Raw genomic sequence first — 22,192 nt, 5'->3', positions numbered from 1 at the left:
TTAGTTCACAAATGTCTTTTTATAGTTGGTTTGTTACAGTCAGAATTTAAATTATATCCACATTCACAGATTTAAAAAGTCAAAAGAACATTTTGTATAATAAACAGCTATTAAACTGGAAAACCTAAATGAAACATATTTCTCTAAAAAAAAAAAAAAAAAAAAAAAAAAAAAAAAAAAAAAAAGCAAAAAATCCAAGCTGACTCAGGTATAAAAACTAAAAGAAGTACCACAAAGGAAATAAAAAATGTTGTCAGAGTCAGACTTCAAAAAGGTCCAGGCTTTTCTTGGATATAATACTTAAATCTTTCAAAACACAATTTTTATACAGGCATATCTAATGTCACTATGCTTTACTGTGCTTTGCAGATACTGGATGTTTTACAAATTCAAAGTCTGTAGTTACTCTTTGTTCAGTAAGTCTATCAGCGCTATTTTTCTAACACCATGCACTTCAATTGTGTGTCACATTTTGACAGTTCTTATAATATTTCAAACTTCTTCACTGTTATATTTGTTATAGTGATCTCTGATCAGTGATCTTTGACACTACTATTCTAATTGTTTTGGGGTGTCATGAATTGCATCCATATGAGACGGCAAGCTTAATCGATAAATGCTGTGTGTTCTGCTGCTCCACCATCAGCCATTCTCGTCCGTCTCCTCCTCCTAATTCCTCCCTATTCCCTGAGACACAAAATTGAAATTAGGCCAATTAGTAACTCTACAATGGGCTCTTCATGTTCAGGTGAATGGAAGAATCACATGCCTCTCATTTTAAATTAAAAGCTAGAAATGATTAAGTTTAGTGAGGAGGGCATGTTGACAGCCCAAAAAGGCTGAAAGCTAGGCTTCTTATGCTAAACAGCCAAACTGTGAATAGAAAGGAAAAGTTCTTGAGAGAAATTAATAGTGTTATTCAGTGAACTCAGAAATGATAAGAAAGCAAAACAGCTGATTTTGATACTGTTGATATGGAAACATTTTAATAGTCTAGATAGAATATCAAACCAGCCACAACATTCTCTTAAGCCAAAGCCTAATCGATAGCAAGGTCCTAACTCTTCAATTCGATGAAGGCTGAGAGAAGCACATTAAAAAAGGTCTGAAGCTAGCAGAGGTTGGTTCATGAGATAAGGCAAAGAAGTGAAGCAGTTAGTGATGAAGCAGCTCCCAGTTATCCAGAGAAATCCATCTAAGATAATTACTGAAAGTGGCTACCCTAAACAATAGATTTCCAATGTAGATGAAACAGCTATCTGTTGGAAGAAGATGCCATGTAGGACTTTGTGAACTAGATAGGAGATGTCAATGCCTGGCTTCAAAGGACAGGTTGACTCTCTCATTAGGGGTTAATGCAGCTGATAACTTCAAGTTGAAACCATTGCTCATTTACCATCTTGAGCATGTTACAGCCCTTAAGAATTATGCTGCGTCTATTCTGCCTGTGCTCTAGAAATGGAACAACAAAGCCTGGATGACATTACATCTATTTTACAATGTTGTTTATTTAAACTTTTTAAAAGATTTTATTATTTATTCATGAGAGACAGAGAGAGAGAGGCAGAGACACAGGCAGAGGGAGAAGCAGACTCCACGAAGGGAGCCCAATGCAGGACTCGATCCCAGGCCTTTAGGATCATGCCCCGGGCGGAAGGCAGCGCTAAACCACTGAGCCACCCAGGCTACGCAATATTTTAAGCCTATTGTTGAGACATGCTGCTCACAAAAAAATAAAAACATTACTGCTCACTGACAATGCACTTGGTTATCTCAGAGCTCTAACAGAGAGGAACAAGATTAAAGTTATTTTCATGTCTCCTAACACAACGTCCACTCTGCAGCATATAGAACAAGGAGTAATTCTGAACTTTCAAGTCTTATTATTTACTAAAAACATTTCATGAGGCTCCTGGGTGGCTCAGTCAATTAAGTGTCTGCCTTTGGCTCAGGTCATGATCTTGGGGTCTTGGGATTGAACCCTGTGTTGGGCTCCCTGCTCAGCAGAGAGTCTGCTTCTTCCTCTGTCCCTCCTCACTGCTTGTGTGCACTCTGTCTCATAAATAAATAAATAAATAAATAAATAAATAAATAAATAAATAAGTAAATAAATAAATAAATAAATATCTTTGAAAAAAAAGAACTACGTTTAATAAGGCTATAGTGATTAAACAGTGATTCCTCTGATGGAGCAAGGCAAGTTCAATTAAAAACCTGGAAAAGATTCAATATTCTAGATGGCTTTAAGAACAGTCATGATTCATGGAAGAGGTCAAAATATTAACATGAACAAAAATTTGGAAGAAGTTGATTCCACCCCTCATGGATGACCTTGAGGGGTTTAAGACTTCAGAAGAAGAAGTAACTGCAGATACAGTAGAAACAGCAAAATAAATAGAATTAGAAATGGAGTCTGAAGATGTGACTGAACTGCTGTAATCTCATGAAAAAAAACTTGAATGGATGAGTTGCTTCTTATGGATGAGCAAAGCAAAGAAAGTGGTTTGTTGCAATAAAATTTACTCCTGGTGATGCTACTATGTAGATTGCTGAAATGGCAACAAGGGTTTAAAATATTACATAAACTTAATAAACCATTGGCAGGGTGTGAGAGGACTGACTCCAATTTTGAAAGAAGTTCTACCATGGGTAAAATACTATCAAACACTATCTATGCTATAGAGAAATCGTTCAAGAAAGGAAGAGTCAACAGATGTGGTAAATTCCGTTGCTGTCTTATTTTAAGACATTGTCATAGTCACTCCAACCTTCAGCACCACCTGCCTGATCAGTCAGCAGCCATCAACATGAAGGCAAAACCCTTCACTAGCAAAAAGATTATGATGCCACTAGCAAAAGCCCAGATAATGGTTAGCATTTTTTAGCAATAAAGTATATTTTAATAAGGTAAATTAAGGTATGTACATTTTTAAAAAGACATAATGCTACTGCACCTTAACACACTACACAACAGTGTAAACATAATTTTTATATGCATGGGAAACCAAAAATTCATCTGACTTGCTTTATTGTAATATTTGCTTTACTGCAGTGGTCTGGAAATGAACTCTCAATACTTTTGAAGTATGCCTGTACTACATGAATCATTCAGGAAGTTAAGTAGAACTAATTCTTCTTTCATGAAAAAGTTTGATACCAACATCTGACAAAGAGAGCCTGAAATATAGATAGCATAAAAAAAACAAACCAGTCCAATCTCACTCCAAAATAATACATTATCAAAGGGAATGAAGCCCAAACATTAATGGTTAAGTGGGTCCTCAGAAAGGAAACCTTGAGATGAGGCCTTTGTGTGAAAGTGGTTTAACAGAAAGTAGTCCCTGGAAAAACTTGTAGGGAAGTAGGACAGGAAGGAAAGGAAGTCATACAAAATCCCATGGGAGGTAATTTTAACTCCATTCCATAGGATAGTTCTGGAGGCAATGTAAGCCACACCTCAGAGTTGTATTCATATAATTATTGGTGAAGGGCTGTCCTTAGGAAATAAACTTCCCAGACATTCCCACAGCTCATACATTAGCAAAGCTGGCTCTGGCAGTGTGAGGGTAGAATCTTAGGAGATAAACAATGAGGATAAAAATGCATTAGGAGCCTGTGAACAGAAAGGGGATATAGGCCCTTGGAAAAAGCATTAGCACCATCTGCTTTATTATTGGGAAGTTAAAAATCACTTGGTTTGGTTTTGCCATATGGAATCCCCAAAAGCTTCAACAATCAATCATTCCAGTTCAATCATCATACAGTGAAGAATACTGTCAGCCCTAACAATGCATATAGAAATATTAACTAGTTTTAGTATCTATTCTAAAATGTAAATAGCCACTTAAAAATCACCAGATACTCTAAGGAAAGTCTGTAATACGAAAGAAAAAACCCCAACAAAGTCAAATTTAAAGCAACTTGGAAGAGATGATATAATGAGATGAAAACTAAGAAAACCCCAATTATTGATATCCTAAGAGATTAAAAAATGTCATGCCATTCTATTAATGAAATAAAATATTAGCTTTAAAAATTACATGAAGAAGAACTCTACAACAAATTAAAATATAAGAAAATAAAAAACCTGAACAGAAGAACAAAGGACAAAGGAAATCACCCCCACAGTGAGCAAAACAAAAAGATAAGGTGATGAAAAATAAGAAAGTTGATAACTAAAGATGAGTTTAGACGTGCAGATAAAAGAGGGGAGGAAATCAATAATCAAATATTTTGAGGAAGTTTCCAGATCTAAAGGATCCAATGATAGCTAACACTCTGAACAAAAACAGACCGACAAAGATATAGTATCTTGTAATTTCAGAACAATTTCACCTCAAATAAACCATCCTGCAAACCTGCAGAGAAAGAGGCAGAGACAAGAATTAGGTAGTTTTAGACTTTCACACAGCAACACGGAGAGCTAGAAAACAAGGCAGAAAATCCTTCAAAACTCCGAGGAAAAATGATTTCCAACCTACAATGTTATACCCAGCTAAACTATCCAAGGAGTATAAGGGATGAGTACAGATATTTTAAAAACATGACAGACTTTAGTCAGATCAATATTCAGTGCATCATACTATATCTATTTTAAAGTGCCAGTAGTGCACTGACATAGAAATACTGAGCAAGCTGTTAAGAGATGCAGGTCTGGGGCACCTGGGTGGCTCAGTTGGTCGAGTGTACAACTCTTGGTTTCAGTTCAGGTCATGATCTCAAGGTCTTGAGATTGAGCCCCACATCACATTCTGTGTTCTGCCTGGAGTCTGTTTGTGATTCTCTTTCTCCCTCTGCCCCTCCCCTTGCTTGCTCTCTCACTCTCTCAAATAAATAAATCTTTTTTTAAAAAAAGAGAGAGGGAGATGCAGGTGTGGAACCTGGGAAAACATCCACAGTTGGTCATCTGTATACTTGAATAACAAATTACAAATTAAAAATAACATTCAAATCCAAAATATTATCTAGCAAATAAAAACAGGTAATACAGTAATTATTCAATGCAAAAGAGACTCTTCTAAGTGATTTTTTTTTAAATAGGCTCCAAAGCAGGGCTTGAACTTAATGACTCTGAGGTCAAGACCTGATCTGAGATCAAGAGTTGGACTCTTAAGAGTTACTCAGGCGCCCCTCTTCTAAGTGTTTTAAATTCACTTAGCCTTTCCACAAAACTATGCAGGCTAAGAGTTGTGTAAATACCTAATACTTTTGACAGTTTGCCACGTGACCTGATCTAAAAAAATCAAAAGAGAAGTTAAGATTTTCTTAGCTCACAGACTTTTTTTTTTTAAATATTTTATTTATTTATTCATGAGAAACACACAGAGAAAGAGAGAGAAAGAGAGAGAGAGAGGCAGAATCACAGGCAGAGGGAGGTCAACTTTTAAACTAAGGAAATAATCTGGGAAGCCTAGCTGGCTCAGCAGTTTAGCACCGCCTTTGGCCCAGGGTATGATCCTGGGGACCCGGGATCGAGTCCCACGTCAGGCTCCATGCATGGAGCTTTCTTCTCCCTCTGCCTGTGTCTCTGCCTCTCTCTCTCTCTGTGTCTCTCATTAATAAATAAATAAAATTAAAAAAATAAGAAAATAATCTTAGCAAGCTATATGAGAAGTATTTATAAACAGTGCCTGCACATAAACCCTCAAGAGTCTGCTAAATGAAAGATTTCAGTCACAAGTCAGAATCAATAAAAGGAAAAATTATACAAAGTACACCCATTGAATACAAAAATACAATGCTTTACAACTCCTAAAATGTCTTTAAAGATTACATAATGACATGGGACCATGGTTAGAACAAAAGCAAAAAAAAAAAAAAAAAAAAAAAAGCAGAGTTTTGTTTGTTATTATATATCTGTGCTTTAAAAACCAAAATTCTTAAAAAAAAAAAAAAAAGGAAAAAGAAAAAGCCAAAATGTTAATTTCTCATTTCTAATTTTAATTCTAACTTCTAATATCAGTGCTGGAATTAGGGATAACTAAGAATATTTTTCTTTCCATCTATTTCCAAGTGAAGTTTATTTTTTTTTCCAAGTGAAGTTTAATGAATATATATTACTTGAGCAGCTCTCAAAAGTTGTACTCTCAAGATCCCTTTAAATTCTTAATTTAGTGTGATAAACATTAGCTGGCTTGAAATAAGAGGGCAAAGCATCTATCTCTTTATTCTTCTCCTAACACCCCAAATCTGATTATATCTCCACATATTTTATCCCTTCATAAAGACATTTTTCTATATTCATTCCTTGATCATTCTTGCCTAGGTTCAGGTCTTTTTACTTTTCCTTGGTAACAACTTCACAGAGGCTTCACACAGCAGTCTTGTTAAAAACACATAATACATTCCAATGCCACAGGATCAAATACATACTGCTTACTTGATACATAAGACTGGCTCCAGCTTATCTTCTTGCTGTCTTCTGTCTCATAACTCTTTATCTGCAAAGACCATTCAGCCATCCTCCCAAGTCTGCCATGACCTTTCATATGGATGATTTTGGCTATTCTATTCTTTTTGCTTGGTGTGCCATCCTCGATTTTGTCTACTGGATAGGTGCATAATTCTTTCAAGGTTACTTAGTTTCAGAACTTGCCATGACCACTCTTCCCTATTACCCATGGTCAAATTACCTGCTCTCTTTTGAATGTTTCCTCATTCTTTTATTCACACTCCCTACTGTGTATACTGCATAATATTAAGCATGTGCATCTGTTTCCCACTAGACCATAAGCAACTCAGGAAAAGTGGTTATGGCTCTTATCTCTACATCTCCAGCACCTAACACACAGACTGGCTTATAAAATGCATTCAAATGTTTTACTAAACGGAGGGATACAGTTGAAATGATTTTGTAACCAGATTTATATTTATACCATTTAATTTACTAAATACAAAAATCACATATGGTTCCACCATTTGAAGCTCTACACTTCTTTAACCCAAAGGCATAAAATAGATATATAATATGAACTACATATTATTTCCTTTGATGTGTATTCAACTCATATGAACTATAATAGAAGTACATGTTAATTCTGAGACAGACTCTAAAAGTATTTTCTATTACTAATTTATTAAGCTGATAAAATTAACACATAGTTGTCACCTAATGACCCTGCATTATGGTTACAAAACCTTAGCATTAGAAAGACCATGGAATTTTATGAATCCTAAGGAAGTATGTAGGATAAGAAACAAATTAATAAACCTTCCAAAATTATGTAACAGTTCACCACCAAGTCAAAATCAAGTTGTATTGTCAACTTGCCAAGTCCCCCATCAGTGTCCATCACCCAGTCCAACCCCCTGCCCACCTCCCGTTCCCAACCCCCTTCCACTACCCGTTGTTCATTTCCAGTTAGGTGTCTCTCATGTTTTGTCACCCTCACTGATATTTTCACTCATTTTCTCTCCTTTCCCTTTATTCCCTTTCACTAATTTTTATATTCCCCAAATGAATGAGACTATATAATGTTTGTCCTTTTCCGATTGTATATAATCCATTTACAGGAGACACTCAGTTAAAACCATAGTGACAGAAAGGAGAATGGTGGTTGCCAGAGACTGGGGGAGAAGGGGAATGGGAAACTATTGTTTAATGGGCATAGATTTTAGTTTTGCAAGATGAAAGAGTTCTGGAGATAGATAGTGGTAATGGTTGCACAACAATATAAATGTACTTAATACCACTGAAATGTACACTTAAAAATGATTAAAATGGTAAATTTTATGTGCATTTTACAATAAACATTGGAAAAAGATAACAATGTTGATTTTCTCTAATTAATCTATATATGTAATGTCATCCAAACTAAAATACAAGAGTTTATTTTTTGTTATTTTTTTAATACAAGAAGATTTTGAAGGGGGATCCCTGGGTGGCTCAGCGGTTTAGTGCCTGCCTTTGGCCCAGGGCACGATCCTGGAGTCCCGGGATCGAGTCCCGCGTCAGGCTCCCGGCGTGGAGCCTGCTTCTCTCTCCTCCTGTGTTTCTGCCTCTCTCTCAATCTCTGTGTCTATCATGAATAAATAAATAACTAAATCTTTAAAAAAAAAAAAAAAAAAAAAAAAAACAAGAAGATTTTGAAAAGTTAAATAACTCAGTAAAAAGCAATCAAAAAGATCTGTAAAAATAAATATGTGAGTATACCTGGGAAATTCTGGAAAGGAGTATGGGGATAGATGAAGCCTAATGGACCCACTTAAAATTCAAGATTTTAAAAAATTAAATAATGTAGTAAAAAATTATTTTTGAGGGCAGCCCGGGTGGCTCAACAGTTTAGCACCACCTTCAGCCCAGGGTGTGATCCTGGAGACCCAAGATCGATTCCCACATCAGGCTCCCTGCATAGAGCCTGCTTCTCCCTCTGCCTGTGTCTCTGCCTCTCTTTCTCTCTGTATCTCTCATGAATAAATAAATAAAATCTTAAAAAAATTATTCTTAATATTTTTTGGAAAATACACAAAACTCGGAAATTCCCGAAAGGAGCATTGTGGGCTGGAGGGTAGATCAAGCCTACCAGAGATTAAAATATATTACCTACAATAAATAGTGGTGTAGTAATTAGAATAATTTGATATGTAGGGTGAACAGGCACATCAATTTATCTATGAATCAGTTTTTAAAAACCCACTTCTAATGCTTTTAATTAATACTGTATATTTACTGCTGACAAATTTTCTTTCTCTACAACCATGCCGTTAGAACTAAGCCATCTTAAAAGTGTATCAGAGATTGAAACATTCCATTCTTGCATGGGTGGCGGATCATTCATCAAACAGCAGCAGCCTTAATTTCCGAGTCAAAGTTTCATATAGGGCTTCCCAGACACAACATTCCACATTTATCTTAACTGTGTAGTCTCTAAGGAAATAGGACTTTGGGCTTGCTTCTCAGCCCAGGCCTGATGTTAATTAACCCCTGACACACAGCCTTGCTATACTTCAAACCTATCAAATATTGTTTCGTTTAAATTTTGTCTAAACTCCACCTTTATCCAAAATCCTGTAATAAACCTGTCCTTTCTTTATTTGGTAAAATGCTGGCAGTTCCTCTGGTGTGTGGTCTCCCTCACAGCAGCAAGTTAATTAATCTTTGTCAGCCTAAAGATATATATATATCCCTGGTGGTCTTTACCAGACTGAAATAAAGAGTCTATTAAAAAAACAAATACATGGTAAAAACAAACAAAAAACACAATTTAAAAAACAACAAATACATATGGAAATACACAATATATATAGCATTTCAAATCAAGAAATAAATGGTTTATTCAAGTACTGATACTGAATAATCTTTTGGGAAAAAGATAAAAATCAACTAAGTGGATCCCTTTCTCTTTCAAACTTCAAAAGTCTCTAAGACTTCAATATTAAAAAAAAGTGAAATTATAGGGGTGCCTGGGTGGCTCAGTCAGCTAAGTGCCTGTATTTGGCTCAGGTCATGATCCCAGGGTCATAGGATCCAGCCCTGAGTCAGATTCTGCTCAGCAAGGAGTCTGCTTTTCTCTCTACCCCTCCCTGCCCTGCTCGTGTTCTCTCTCCCAAATAAATAAAATCTTTATAGAAGAATGAAATTATAACAACACTAGAAGAAAATAACTATTTACAGAAAATAACATAAAAATAATTTTTATAACACGAGCTGAGATCTCAAAACTCAGAAGCTATGACTTAGGAAAATTGTATGAAATTATTCATCAGTTAAACTTCGGGCAGTGAAACTGCTGGTTCAAAGATGTTTCTGTATAAAATGTCAAAAAAACCTATACAGCAAAAAATGCCAAAAGGTATCATAATGAAAAAGACAAAAGATCCATCTCATATAAAAACAGATAAAGAGGGGATCCCTGGGTGGTGCAGTGGTTTAGCGCCTGCCTTTGGCCCAGGGCGTGATCCTGGAGACCCGGGATCGAATCCCACGTCGGGCTCCCGGTGCATGGAGCCTGCTTCTCCCTCTACCTGTGTCTCTGCCTCTCTCTCTCTCTCTGTGTGACTATCATAAATAAATAAAATAAATTAAAAAAATAAACAGATAAAGAAAATAAAGGATTTGAAGAAGACGAAAACACAATGGTCAAGGATGTTCAAATTTCACTTAAGGAAATTCAAATGCAGAGATTTTTTTAAAACTGTATAATCTAGCAAAAAATGTTTAGTAACATCCAGTAATGACATGGAAGAGAAAACTGGCAGTCATGCATTCTTTCTCACAATATACATTTAGTGACTTTTGAAAGGGCAATTTGGCAATACATTTTAAAATTTTTAAATGAGTATGACCTGACCCTCATTTCATCATCAAAAATTTGTCTATGGACACACAGAAGTCTGCAAAGATATTTACAGCGGCCATCGCTGTAAGATGTTTGCTTGTTGATAAGGAACTAGTTAAATAAACAAATACTGTACATCCATACCAAAGAATACTCTGCAGCTGTCAAAACAGTAATCTATATGTGCTAATACAGAAAATCTTTACACATTTGGCATATTATGACTTTCTGCTAGCATGTTGTAGTGGTACTTTTTAATCAGAGAAATGTAGAGAAAACAAATGAAAAAAACCTAAACTGAAACTATATATTAAAAAAAAATGTATACACAGCAAAAAGAGTACATTTTCTTCCCCATCTCTCTGTGTATCTTTGCAAAAAAAGTAGTGTCTGTAGCAGCATATATGTATTTGCATCTTTTACTTTACATCAAAGAGATGATTCTATATGTTAGTCTCCAGTTTGCTCTTTTATTTTCTTCCATAACACAACTTCATTCATTAAAACGTGTAAGAAAAAATATTTATTTTTTAAGACAAAGTACTACAGTCTGTATTGTATAATCACATTTGGCTTTTTAAATGCTTCTGTAAATATAGCTCTAGAAAGATGTATATAGAGATATATAACAAAGACTATCTCTGGGAACTAAGACTAGATGGCATGAGTAAGAAAAGTTTTTGTTTTATAACCTTTTAATGTTTTAATCAAGGACATATATATTACTTTTTTTATTTTACAAAAATTAAGATAGGCGACTTTATTTATAGAGATAATGTAACAAAAACAAAGTGCACTAAAATCCCCACATTTGTTACAAAAGAGGATCTCTTGATCCTTTTCAGACTTCCTGAAGTTTGACTTACATATATACTGAATGTTTCCACCTTGACCATAGGCATCTTAAATTCAACACAGCCAAAAGTGACTCATTTACCTTCCTTCCTTAATTCCCTTGCTACCTGCTTATCTTAACTAAAATTACTGGCGATCACCTACATTATTCACCAATGGGTTCCTATTTCACTAGGAGCCATCTATTTATCTCAACTAGAAATCAGTGTCTTTAATTCTTAACATTCCCCTTATCCCTACTCCATATCCAATTACCAAATCTTGTCAATTTTATTTCCTAAATGTTTTTTAATCCATCCTCTCCTCTCCATTTCTACTATTTCAGACCCTCCTCTCTTCCCTAAGCAACTACAATATTTAATCTGTCTCCCTCACTCAAACGTTCTCTCTCAACTTATTCCCATTCTGTTACCAGAATGACCTATCTAAAAGGAAAAGCTGACCAAATCACTCCATGAATTCTCCATAGAGCCTACTGCCTAAAAGACAAAATCTAAGCACCTTTAACATGATATATATAGGTTCTCCTTGATCTAGTTAGACTCTGTCCAAGTTTCCGGCCTCATATTTCAATACTCCATGCCCTAGTATTTACTCTTCAGCAATCCTGAACTATCTACGGTTTACTAAACATCCCTGCTGCAGTGGGCTCCTCTATTCCTACTGTCTTCTCTGCCTATACGACACTATCTTCCCTCCACCATCTATGCTTCAACCTCTGCAACCCCCATTAAGCCAGTGACATCTTAAGCTGGATAATTCTCTCTTGTGGTTGGCTGTCCTGTTCACTGTAAGATGTTTAGTAGCACCTGTGGCCTCTACTCACTAGATACCAGCTGCACTCCTAGTTGTGACAACCAAAAATGTCTCTAGACACTGCCAAATGTCTCCTAAGGAACAAAATCAGCTCCAGGTAAGAACTAGTCCACTAACCTGCTAGAACCTAGTCTATCACATATACATATCTAAGGAAGAATATATAAAGAATTGTAACACCAGTTGCCTCTGAGGAAGGCAAATGGGTGACTGAAGTAACTAGAGTAGGAGGGGAAAAAAGCCCTTTTCACTAGTCTTATGTTTCTGATCACCTTCTTTTCTCCCTTCTCCTCTCCCTCTCTCTCTCCCAACTACTATAACTGACTCCCAATCAACTCTTCCCTTTACATCCTTCTTTCTTCATTTTTTAAAATATTTTATTTATTTATTCATGAGAGATACAGAGAGAGAGAGAGAGAGAGGCAGAGACACAGGCAGAGGGAGAAGCAGGCTCCATGCAGGACTCAATCTTGGGACTCCCAGATCACACCCTGAGCCAGTGATCCTTTTAAAAAGACTGTAAACTCACTTACTCAAGATCTTCCAGTGTCTTCCCAATCTCACTCAGAGACAAAGCAAAAGCCTTAAGATGAACCTCAATGGTCTGCCATCCTAATTCTACTCTTCTTCTTCTGATCTTTCTTCCTAGTACTTGGTTTTTATAGGTCAAAAAGGAAAAGAAATTTCATACATTGAATCTGTTAACATTTCCCTTACTGTATTCTTCTTGACTCCCTGCTGTTTCTCAAACATGTGAAGGCCTTTGCACCTGCTGTTCTCTGTTGGGAACACAACTCACCTACATACTCACATGGCTTACTCCTCAACTCCTTCAGGCCTTTACTTCTCAAGGGGTCTTCCCTGGTCGCCCTATTCTTACCCACAACACCTATTAACATCTAATACATCACATATTATTTCTTCATTTTGTTTATTGTCTCTTTTCTCCGTCTTGTTTGTTGGTTCTCAAACCTGAGTCTGCATCAGAATCACCTGAAAGTCTTTTTTAAAAGTTTCTGAATCAAGAGGTCTGGGGCTTGATATAAAAATAGCCTGAAAATGTGGATTGCTAACAAGTTCCCAGATGATGCTGATACTGCAGATCCAGGAACCACATTTTGTGAACCTACGTTTTAGAACATAAGCTCCTCCAGGACAGAGATTTTTGTCTGCCTGTTTGCTTTCTCTCTGCAACCCAGTTTGGAGTTAAGCACTGAGATAAGTAAATGACAAGGAAATTTGCATGTCCCCTACACTGTTGCCACCACACCCTCTGATTTGGTCTGCCACATGGTGCTAAAAATTTGCTGAACACTGTAGAAGATAAATTATGTGACTGTGGTGGGTTGTGTCCCCCCACCTAACCCCAGTACTTATAAGTGGGGCTTTGTTAGGAAATAGGGTCTTTGCAGATGTAATCAAGTTAAGATGAAGTCATTGTGGTACACCTTAATCCAATACAACTGGTGTCCTTATAAAGAAGAGAGAATGCCATATGAAAAGACAGAAAGAATGGAGTGGATGGAGTGATATAGCTGCAAGTCTACCAGTGACATGAGAAGCTAAGAGACACGAACAGATTCTCCCCTAGAACCTAGACACCATGGCCCTGACAACAACCTGATTTCAGAATTCTAGCCTCCAGAACTGAGATTATAAATTTCTGTGTTTTAAATCACCCGGTTTGCTACACTTTGTTATGGTAGCCCTCGGAAACCAATATAAGGACCAAGAATGCAAATAACCACACCAAGCCATACATGATTTCAAATTCTGGCTATTCTCTTATTTCCATCAGTTTGTTTTAATACATGGCCTTAGTTGTAAATTAATCAGGTTTCCCGTCTCAAAATCTCTCCCACTTAACATCGCCTCTCCTGCCTTCAATGTGCAAGACAGCTCATACTAGAGGTTCTAGATAACTTGAGGTTTTTTTGTTTGTTTCTCCTACCTTCTTTTGTGCTTCTCTATTTCACAAACATCTTTTTTTTTTCTTTCCCTCCAAGGGACATTTCTTATTTTCACACATTATACATTTTGGTATGTATTTTCCCCTTGGCCATTTGAATTAGTTGCAAAGTGAACCTTTAAGTACACATTAGATATGCATTTAGATTTAAAATAAAATGCTATCTTCTCTTTTACAGAACAGTTCTCCATGTTTTCTCTTTCTTCCTTCTTGTAAAAGAATGACCTTATTTCTAATGAATTTTGGGTGAAAAAAAATTTTGTCAAACTTTTCTTTCCATCTCATTATAGTTTTGTTCAAATCTCAACAAATCTCCTAAAAGTAACATGGTGGTATTGTGAAGCTTAAAATTTTAAATGTATCTGAAATTAATTTCATCAAGTTGTCCGTTTTCCATTTAATTTTTACAGCTGCAATGTCACAAGAATTCTGATCAATAATTTCATCACATAGACTCTATTTTAAATTACCATGACTTACAACGTTTATAAGCTATAAAATGCAATTTTTTTCTTAGCACAAATCTATATACAAACAGTAAATAGCATACGCCTAAATGACACAGTTTTGTATTTCTATGACTGAGTGAAAATTAATCCATTGTATGTACTACTAAATAAGAATGTGGCAAAATTCGAAGAATTTCTGGATATTAAATTTATTCAGAAATATAGACTAGTATAACCTAAGCCAAAAAAAGCATATCTATTCTTAAATGGGTATTAAGCACAAAGTAGTTTTAAAATGCTGAAGCCTAAATCAAAAGATACAGAAAAACACAAATCACAGGCAAATTTAAGAGAGATACTTAATAGTTCTCCACTAGTACTGAAAAACCATGCTTCTTATGAAGAATTTTAAATGAGTCATACTTTCCTTACTAAATCACTGTTTTACTTAACATATGGTGAAAAGTTAACTGTTCGGTAGTTTGAAACTTTATATTCACTTAAAAGTGCACATCAAAACATACTAAGGCTAGTGAAAAATAAGTAGAGTTTACTGTACACAATACTTATAACACAGAACATCATGTGTATAAAGGTTCACTTGACATTTATCTGCTAAGGGTATGGAAAGCTGTCTAAATCTCTCTCAAAAAGTCTGGTCCCCAATACCTAAATCAACACCAGAATGAAACAAATCGAAATCTGCACAACTTTTTCCTGGCATCCAGGCCGAGCTGTCTACATTCTGTGCCTAACTTCTAGTAAATGAACATATTTCTGTCCCAATTACATTGGCCTAATCATTCACCTTAATGCGTTAAAAGTTCTACCTTTATAACTCTTTAATTCATAGCGAAGTCAATTCACGGTTAGCCTAAGAGTTTTCCAATCTGAAAAGCGCTAAAAAGATCTATTTACTAGACCTACATCACGAATTTAGAGAACTAGATTATAAATCCAATCAACTCTTCCAAAGCACGTGGTGCTTTCTTATTATTATTTTTTTTTAATCTTAAAAAACAAGAGAGTAAGAGCTAGGGAAGAATCAATCCCCGTTCCCAAATTACGTTCCTCTTTTAAGAGCGTACAATTTCTCCAAATTCAAAACTGTGCGGCCAGCCTGTCAGCACCTACTACTCCGGTCACACTAGCGCGGAGCGGGGGGTGGGGGGAGAGAAAACTCTTCCTCCTTCTCCAGTGCAGCAAGTGAGTCCAACGCACCTGGCTTTGCTCGTTCGGCCAGAGGCAGAGAAATTAAAAAAAAAATAAAAAAATAAATAAGTCAGCCACGGACAAACCTGATGACCCAAGAAAGCCCCGAGGAAGTCCCCCGGCACTCGTGGAAGACGCCCGCTCTTCCGGCACTCGGGCTGCCCCGCAGCCCCAGGTGCCCACACCTGAGCGCTGGGGCGGACCGGAGCCCCGGGTCTCGCCCGACGCACGGGCCAGAGGGGGGCGGGGAGGGGAGCGGGGAGGGGAGCGGGGAGGGGGGCCCCGCGGGCAGGAGCCGGGAGCGGTCCGGCCGCCACCCGGGCGCAGCCTGGCGCCTCAGTGCTGCCGCCCGACGGCAGGCAGCGCGCGAAGAGGAGGTGAGGGGCGCCAGCCGGCGGAAAGGAAGAAGCCACCGCGAAGACGAGGCTCCTCGTCCACAAAATAGCGGCCCGGTGGGCGGGCGGCCCCCAGGCGGTTCGCAGAGGCGCCGGGAGCAGGAAGTACCCCACGCCTCCCTCGGGAGCCCACGAGTCCCCAGCCCCGGCGGCGACCCCCCGAGACACCTGTTTGGCGGCGCCCGGGTCTGCTTCCCCCCGCTGCGCGCCCCCAGCGCACGCTCCGGGCCGGGAGCGCGAGGGGGAGCCGAGACCTTGGACCCGCAGCGGAGGGCGCCTCCGCCGGCCGTACCTGACAGCAGCCGCGGCTCCTCACGCCCCTCCTGGGGGGCGGAGAGGGGGACGACTCGAGACCGGCAGCCGCAGCTCCTCCCGGCACCCGCAGAAGTGGCTCGTGGCCGCTAGCGGGGGCCGCCCGCTGCCGCCCAGATTATTCCCTGGCGGCGGCGGCGGCGGCGGCGGCGGCGGCGGCGGCGGCGGCGGCGGCGGCGGCGGCGGCGGCGGCGGCGGCGGCGGCGGCGGCGGCCGAGGCGGGCCCAGCTCGCCCTCCGTCCCGCCCGCTCGCTCCGCCCCTCCCCGCAGCGCGTCCAGGCCGAGGCCCGCCGACGGCGCAGCCGCCACCCCGGGGTCTCCTAGAGCTGACGTCTCCGCCGCCGCACCAGCCCCGGGGAAGGGCGGGGCGAGGGGAGGCGGGCGGGGGCGGGGCCGTGGCGACGTGCGGGCGCGGGGATTGGCCGCCGAGCTCACGCCCCGCCCTTCTGCGAGGGGGTCTGGGAAGCCGGGTCTTCCTCGAGCGGTAGTCGCAGCCCGCTTGCGGCTCTGCGCTGCCGGCCTCTTGCTTCCTGCTCTGGCGGTGGGGCTTTCGCGCTGGCTTCCGGACCCCGAGAGACTGTGAAGCAGTGAAACTGCAGTGACTGAGGCTGGAGGTTCCTGAGGGGCCTCTGGGTGAGGAACAGGCTCTCACCCTGGCCCGCCTACTCCGTTTTCTCCTGTCCCCCACTCCCCACCCCCCAGGTACTCTCTCTGGCCTTACTGAAAGGGAATACAGGAAGGTGAGGTGCGCAAGCGGGAGCTGGGTGACCAGATGCCTGAACCGGAAAGGGGTGGCCTGTGTGCACGTGCTTGGGTTCTCTCATTCCTTCGCTGCGGTGCCGTCAGGCAAGTCTAGAGCGGCCGGGGGCTTTCTAAAACTCGTCTTCCTTTTATCTGGCGAAAGGACTTTGAATCAGAAAGTGGTTTTTGGATTCTAGAAAGGAGCCCGTGAGCCATTGAGGCAACCGCACAACAGTCAGGAAGTGGGAGTAAGGTCTTGGCTTTCACCATCATCGACAAGGCCTTAGCTTGAGGATGAGAAAGGCCTTAGCTTGAGGATGCTGCTTTTATTTTTATTTATTTTTAAAAGATCTTATTTATTCATGAGAGACACATGGCAGAGGGAGAAGCAGGCTCCATGCAGGGAGCCCGATGTGGGACTTGATCCCAGGACTCCAGAACCATGCCCTGGGCTGAAGGCAGGAGCTTAACCGCCAAGCCACCCAGAGATCCCTCATCCTGCTTCTTTTAAAAGCCCTTCTTAGTCCGTTTTGTTAGTTAGTTAGTTTGTTTTTTTAATGCCTTTCAGCATAACCTTTAGGAGCTTGGGCTCTGGGCTGGAATCTCGGTCCCTCCACCTATTTGCTGTGCAACGTTGGCAAGTTACTTAACACACCTCGGAGAGATAATGAACAATGAATATAAGTTATTGTTGTTCTTTTTCCCTTAATTTGTTTAGATTCAGCTCTAGTGTAGTTTGCCATGATATGCCACTAACAGATCCAAGAGAATCTACCAAAAGAATTTAAGTGCATCTAGTGATCCTTAAACCTTTTATCCTGGGTGGGTTCAGTTGATTTAGCATCTGCCTTGGCTCAGGTCCTGATCCCGGGGTCCTGGGGATCATGGAGCTCCATGCTGGGGCGGGGGGTGGGGGGGGCGCTGCTTCTCTTTCCGGGCCTCCCCCCACTCGTGCTTTCTCTGTCTCTCAAGGAAATAAATAAAAGTCTTAAAAAAAATTTTTTTTTATAAACCTTTTATTTTTCAGATGAGGAAACTGAGGTCAGAAAGATAAACTCATAGGCTTCAGGTTAGTGCTCTTTTCCTGGCGCATGCCTCTAGACTTTTCTCCTTGTATCCTTTAACTGTATCCTCTTCCCTTTCTTCCAACTTGTGTATAGTGAATTGCCCAGCCTCATCCCCTTCTCTTCCACAACCCACTGTAAAACAGGGAAAGGAGACCCCGCCAGAGATCACAATGTTCCAAATAGAAAGCAAAACAAATATAAACTCAAGATTCTTTACCTCATTTTAATCTTACGGAAATTTTTAATGAGTAAGGAACAACTTTGCTTTTTCCATTGAGCAAAGATAAGAAACCCTTCCAAAGAGAAGCTGAGACAGCATGACTCAGAAAATTACTGGCAGGAAACAATATTGATACGAACAAAACCAGATCAAGTAAGCCCCTCCCACCCTTTGGGTATTTGAAAATAGCTGTTTTTTTTCATGAAAAGAATATATAGTTATTCAAACAAATGCAAAAAAAAAAATTATCCAAATCCCATAATCCACAGATAACGATTTATAAGAGTGTATGTTGCATTCTTTCAGATATAAAAAATAACACATAAAGACATGTAAATACAATATTTCATAAAGTGGATTTTAGTATGTATATATTTCGTTTCTCACTGAACAGTATATCATAATTAATATCACTTTTTTAAAGATACATGGATGTACTATCATTTATATAACCAGTATTCTATTGCTATTTGTTTTTTTCCCCCAAATTTCAATATAATAAACAACTCATGAACTTTATGCACATACTTTTGCACAACTATATGATTATCTACTTGGATAGTCTCCTAGAAGTGACATTAATGTCAGCCAATTCTTCAATGTTATCAACTAGAAGAAAGAAAGTTGTGATTACTTTGAAAAATATACTTTATATATGGGATTCAAAATGACTAGATTCTCCCGTTTGAAACACAGATAAATCTTGGACAGTATATTTGTCTGGTGTGGTGTTTCAGTAATGTGTGTCAAAACTTGTTGAAGCAGAATATTGTGTGTTGAGGCTTCTTGGAAGCAGGGTGGTAAACACTGCTAGCTGTTTAAACCAAAATCCTTTCTTCCTTACTAGCAGAACTCTGATTTTTTTTTCAGGGTGACAGTGTAGTCTAGTTAAAAATATTTACTTCTCCAGATTTCTGTAAGCCATGGCTGGCTGTGTGACTGATCAATAAAATGAAAATGGGTATTTTTAGGAGAGGCTCAAAGCTCTATGGAAGAAATGTCCTTTTAACCATTAGACCTGTACCCATTTTTTTTTCTCACCTGAAACAGTGCATGATGCTAGAAGTGGAGCAGCCATATTTCAACCATAATAACCAAAGCCCCACAAATATTAATAGCGTAGGAAGCCAGAGGTGCCAGGGTTTGTGTTTGCTCTGGAAGGCCAGCTAATTGGCTCTGGACCATCCATTTCTGGATTTATTGTTATGTAAGGGAGAATAAATCCCTCCTATTTAAGGTTTTGTTACTTGGGTTTTCTGTCATAAGCAACGAATGCAACTCCTAATAACACAGCAAGATAGGACAAGCCAGCATTTACTTAGCGTTGTATGTAGAATTTTTTAATAGAATAAAATGAAAATGGGGACACAAAATGGAAACAACCACAAAAAACCACTCTCTAATACACTTGGTTTCCCTTTAATTACCCAAATGTAAAAAAAAAGAAAAAATTTTATCCAAATGTTATGAGATTAACAAATCATTTTGTAATAATTAGATTAAATTCTGTATATAAAATTACAGTCACTGATATAGTGGTTTTATTTTTTTATTTTTATTTTTTTTGATATAGTGGTTTTAAAATATGTCCACAAGTTCTTTGATGTTTCTTCCCTCAAACAGTGGGACTTAATCCCTCTTACCTTGAGTCTGGACTGTGTTTAGTGACTTTGTCTCATGAATAAGATGTAGAAGTGATGCAGTGTAACTTCTTAGAGGAGATTATAAAACATATGCCAGTTTTCTTCTTTCTCTGGGACTGCTTGCTAGGGAAAGATGGTTGTCAAGTCATAAAGACTCTCAGGCAACTTTATAGAGATGCCCACATTATAAGTAGTTAAGACTTCCCACCAACAGCCAGTGAGGAACCAACAACTCTTAACAACAGCCGTGTGAGTGAACTTGGGAACAGATGTTTCAGCCCTAGTCAAGTCTCCAGATGACTGCATCCCTCGTCAACATCTATACTGACCTTCAGAGAGATCCTGAGCCAGAAACACTCCATTAATCTGCTCCCAGGGTGGCTGGGTGGCTCAGCGGTTTAGCACCTGCCTTTGGCCCGGGGCGTGATCCTGGAGTCCCGGGATCAAGTCCTGCATTGGGCTCCCTGCATGGAGCCTGCTTCTCTCTCTGCCCGTGTCTCTGCCTCTCTGTCTCTCTGTGTGTGTGTGTGTGTCTCTCATGAATAAATAAATAAAATCTTTAAAAAAAAATCTCCCAAATTCCTGGCCCATAGAAACTGTAAGATAATACAGGTTTGTTGCTTTAAGCCATTAAACTTTGGGATAATTTGTTACGCAGCAAAGAAAACTAATACAGGTGGGTATAATAGAACCTAGAACAATGGCTGGCATTTAATGTAGGTGTTTAATGATTTCTTGTTTGAATGAACAAACCGGTGAAGTGAAATATGTTTTTTTCACTTTGAAGAATAGCATACATTGCTAGTATTGTCTTTGCTCCCTGACACCTGTATTCTATAAGGGTTTTCTGATGCGATCATAGAGAAATCATTGTGAATCTTACTATAAATGTCGACAATTCTGGAGGAAACATATAGTGAATAGAGCAGTGGAACCCTTGAGATCTGGATAATGCTCCCAATTTTTTCACTGACTAGCTGAATGGCCCATGGCAAGTCATCCAAATTTTCTAAATCTCAATTTCTCTATCTGTAAATTGGGGGAAATAATCCCAGCCTACCTCAAAAGGTGGTTAATCAGATTATAGGTGAAAGTGTAATTGAAAAGCATTGACATTCTTTTAATTTCATTAGGCTCAGATCTATTTTATTTTTAAGCAATTAAGTATTAAATATTTAAGGTGTATACACCATGAAGAGCTTTCTTTCAAGAGGTGATAACTCATTACTGACTTTACTGTGTACCTTTGTAAAATACTAGCATCATTCATAGCAAGCAGTTAAGATTTAAGAGTATGGTAGGATGGTAGGTTATTATATGTCAGATCTCATTTTATTAGCCTGTTGAAAATTTATTGCACTTTAAAAGGAATACATAATTATGACTGCTTCCTTTTCCTTTTCATGAATTAATTTGTAATTGCAGTTGGGTGTGTGCCCCTCTTTGTGGCAACAGTGGTAGTTAAGCATACTTTGTAATAAACATACATTTAACCAATAATTTGGTCTGAGTCTAAGAGTTTATCCTAGAGCAAAATTGCAGCCAACAGGAAGAAAATAAATTATAGAATATATGTCTTTCTCTTTCAGAGAGGAAAACTTGGGCACATAGGGAAGTCTTTATTTAATGGAACACCAGAGATGCAATTATTGACAATGCACAGTTTGGTGGTGTGGATGAGCTCAGAGATAAATATATGAGGATGAGTAAGATAGAGCTTTAGTGTAAGATTCAAGCCCTGATTATGTAATGGATGAATTATCCAAACTCCCTGGTTTTATTGTATTGTTCTTTCTTTCTTTCTGATATTCAGTATGACCCCACATCAGCTGAAACTACTTGCTTAAGTATTCATCAGGTTATTTGTAGTTGATGATTCCTGCTACCTACCATCTTTATTAACTTGAATAGGAAGAAGAAAAATTCTAGGAAAAAAAGGACAGATCTTTCTTTTCTGGTGATGGTAGGGCTTCTAATTTCATATTGAAGATAACCTGCCAAGATAAAGTATTTTCATCCGACAGAAACTAAAAGAGCATTTGCAAACAATTTTTATTCCTTGTAGCTATATCATCACAAAATCTACCAAGATTTTGAGACAGATGGAAACACTAATGTTATTTTCTAAGTTGGTTGACATGTAAAGGGGATAAAGGTGGAGAACAGAGGAGAGGGGAGATAAGAAAAAAAAAAAAAAAAAAAAAAAAGGAAATACTTTTAACCTGAAGAGAAGAGG

General features: G+C 38.9%; 1 protein-coding gene and 1 long non-coding RNA gene across 10 annotated transcripts in view; one reads left to right on the top strand and one right to left on the bottom strand.

Annotated features, from left to right (window-relative positions):
* Positions 1-16,444, bottom strand: part of C1GALT1 (core 1 synthase, glycoprotein-N-acetylgalactosamine 3-beta-galactosyltransferase 1) — a 38,209-nt gene extending 21,765 nt beyond the window's left edge. For 2 of the 4 annotated variants that reach the window (XM_038556891.1, XM_038556893.1), the window contains exon 1: positions 16,266-16,444. The gene's annotated coding sequence lies outside the window, so the exon portion shown is untranslated. Of the gene's footprint in view, positions 1-15,664; positions 15,806-16,265 lie in introns of those variants that run through there. The other 2 variants (XM_038556892.1, XM_038556894.1) reach the window with 2 other exon arrangements.
* A 299-nt stretch (positions 16,445-16,743) lies between these two features.
* Positions 16,744-22,192, top strand: part of LOC102154669 — a 28,225-nt gene continuing 22,776 nt past the window's right edge. For 4 of the 6 annotated variants that reach the window (XR_005369417.1, XR_005369418.1, XR_005369416.1 and 1 more), the window contains exons 1-2: positions 16,744-16,987; positions 18,054-18,095. This is a non-coding gene — a long non-coding RNA (uncharacterized LOC102154669). Of the gene's footprint in view, positions 17,026-18,053; positions 18,096-20,170; positions 20,456-22,192 lie in introns of those variants that run through there. The other 2 variants (XR_005369419.1, XR_005369420.1) reach the window with 2 other exon arrangements.

The sequence above is a fragment of the Canis lupus genome, chromosome 14, assembly GCF_011100685.1.
Source record: "Canis lupus familiaris isolate Mischka breed German Shepherd chromosome 14, alternate assembly UU_Cfam_GSD_1.0, whole genome shotgun sequence".
NCBI classification, from domain to species: domain Eukaryota; kingdom Metazoa; phylum Chordata; class Mammalia; order Carnivora; family Canidae; genus Canis; species Canis lupus.
This window is presented reverse-complemented; position numbering and strand designations above follow the sequence as displayed.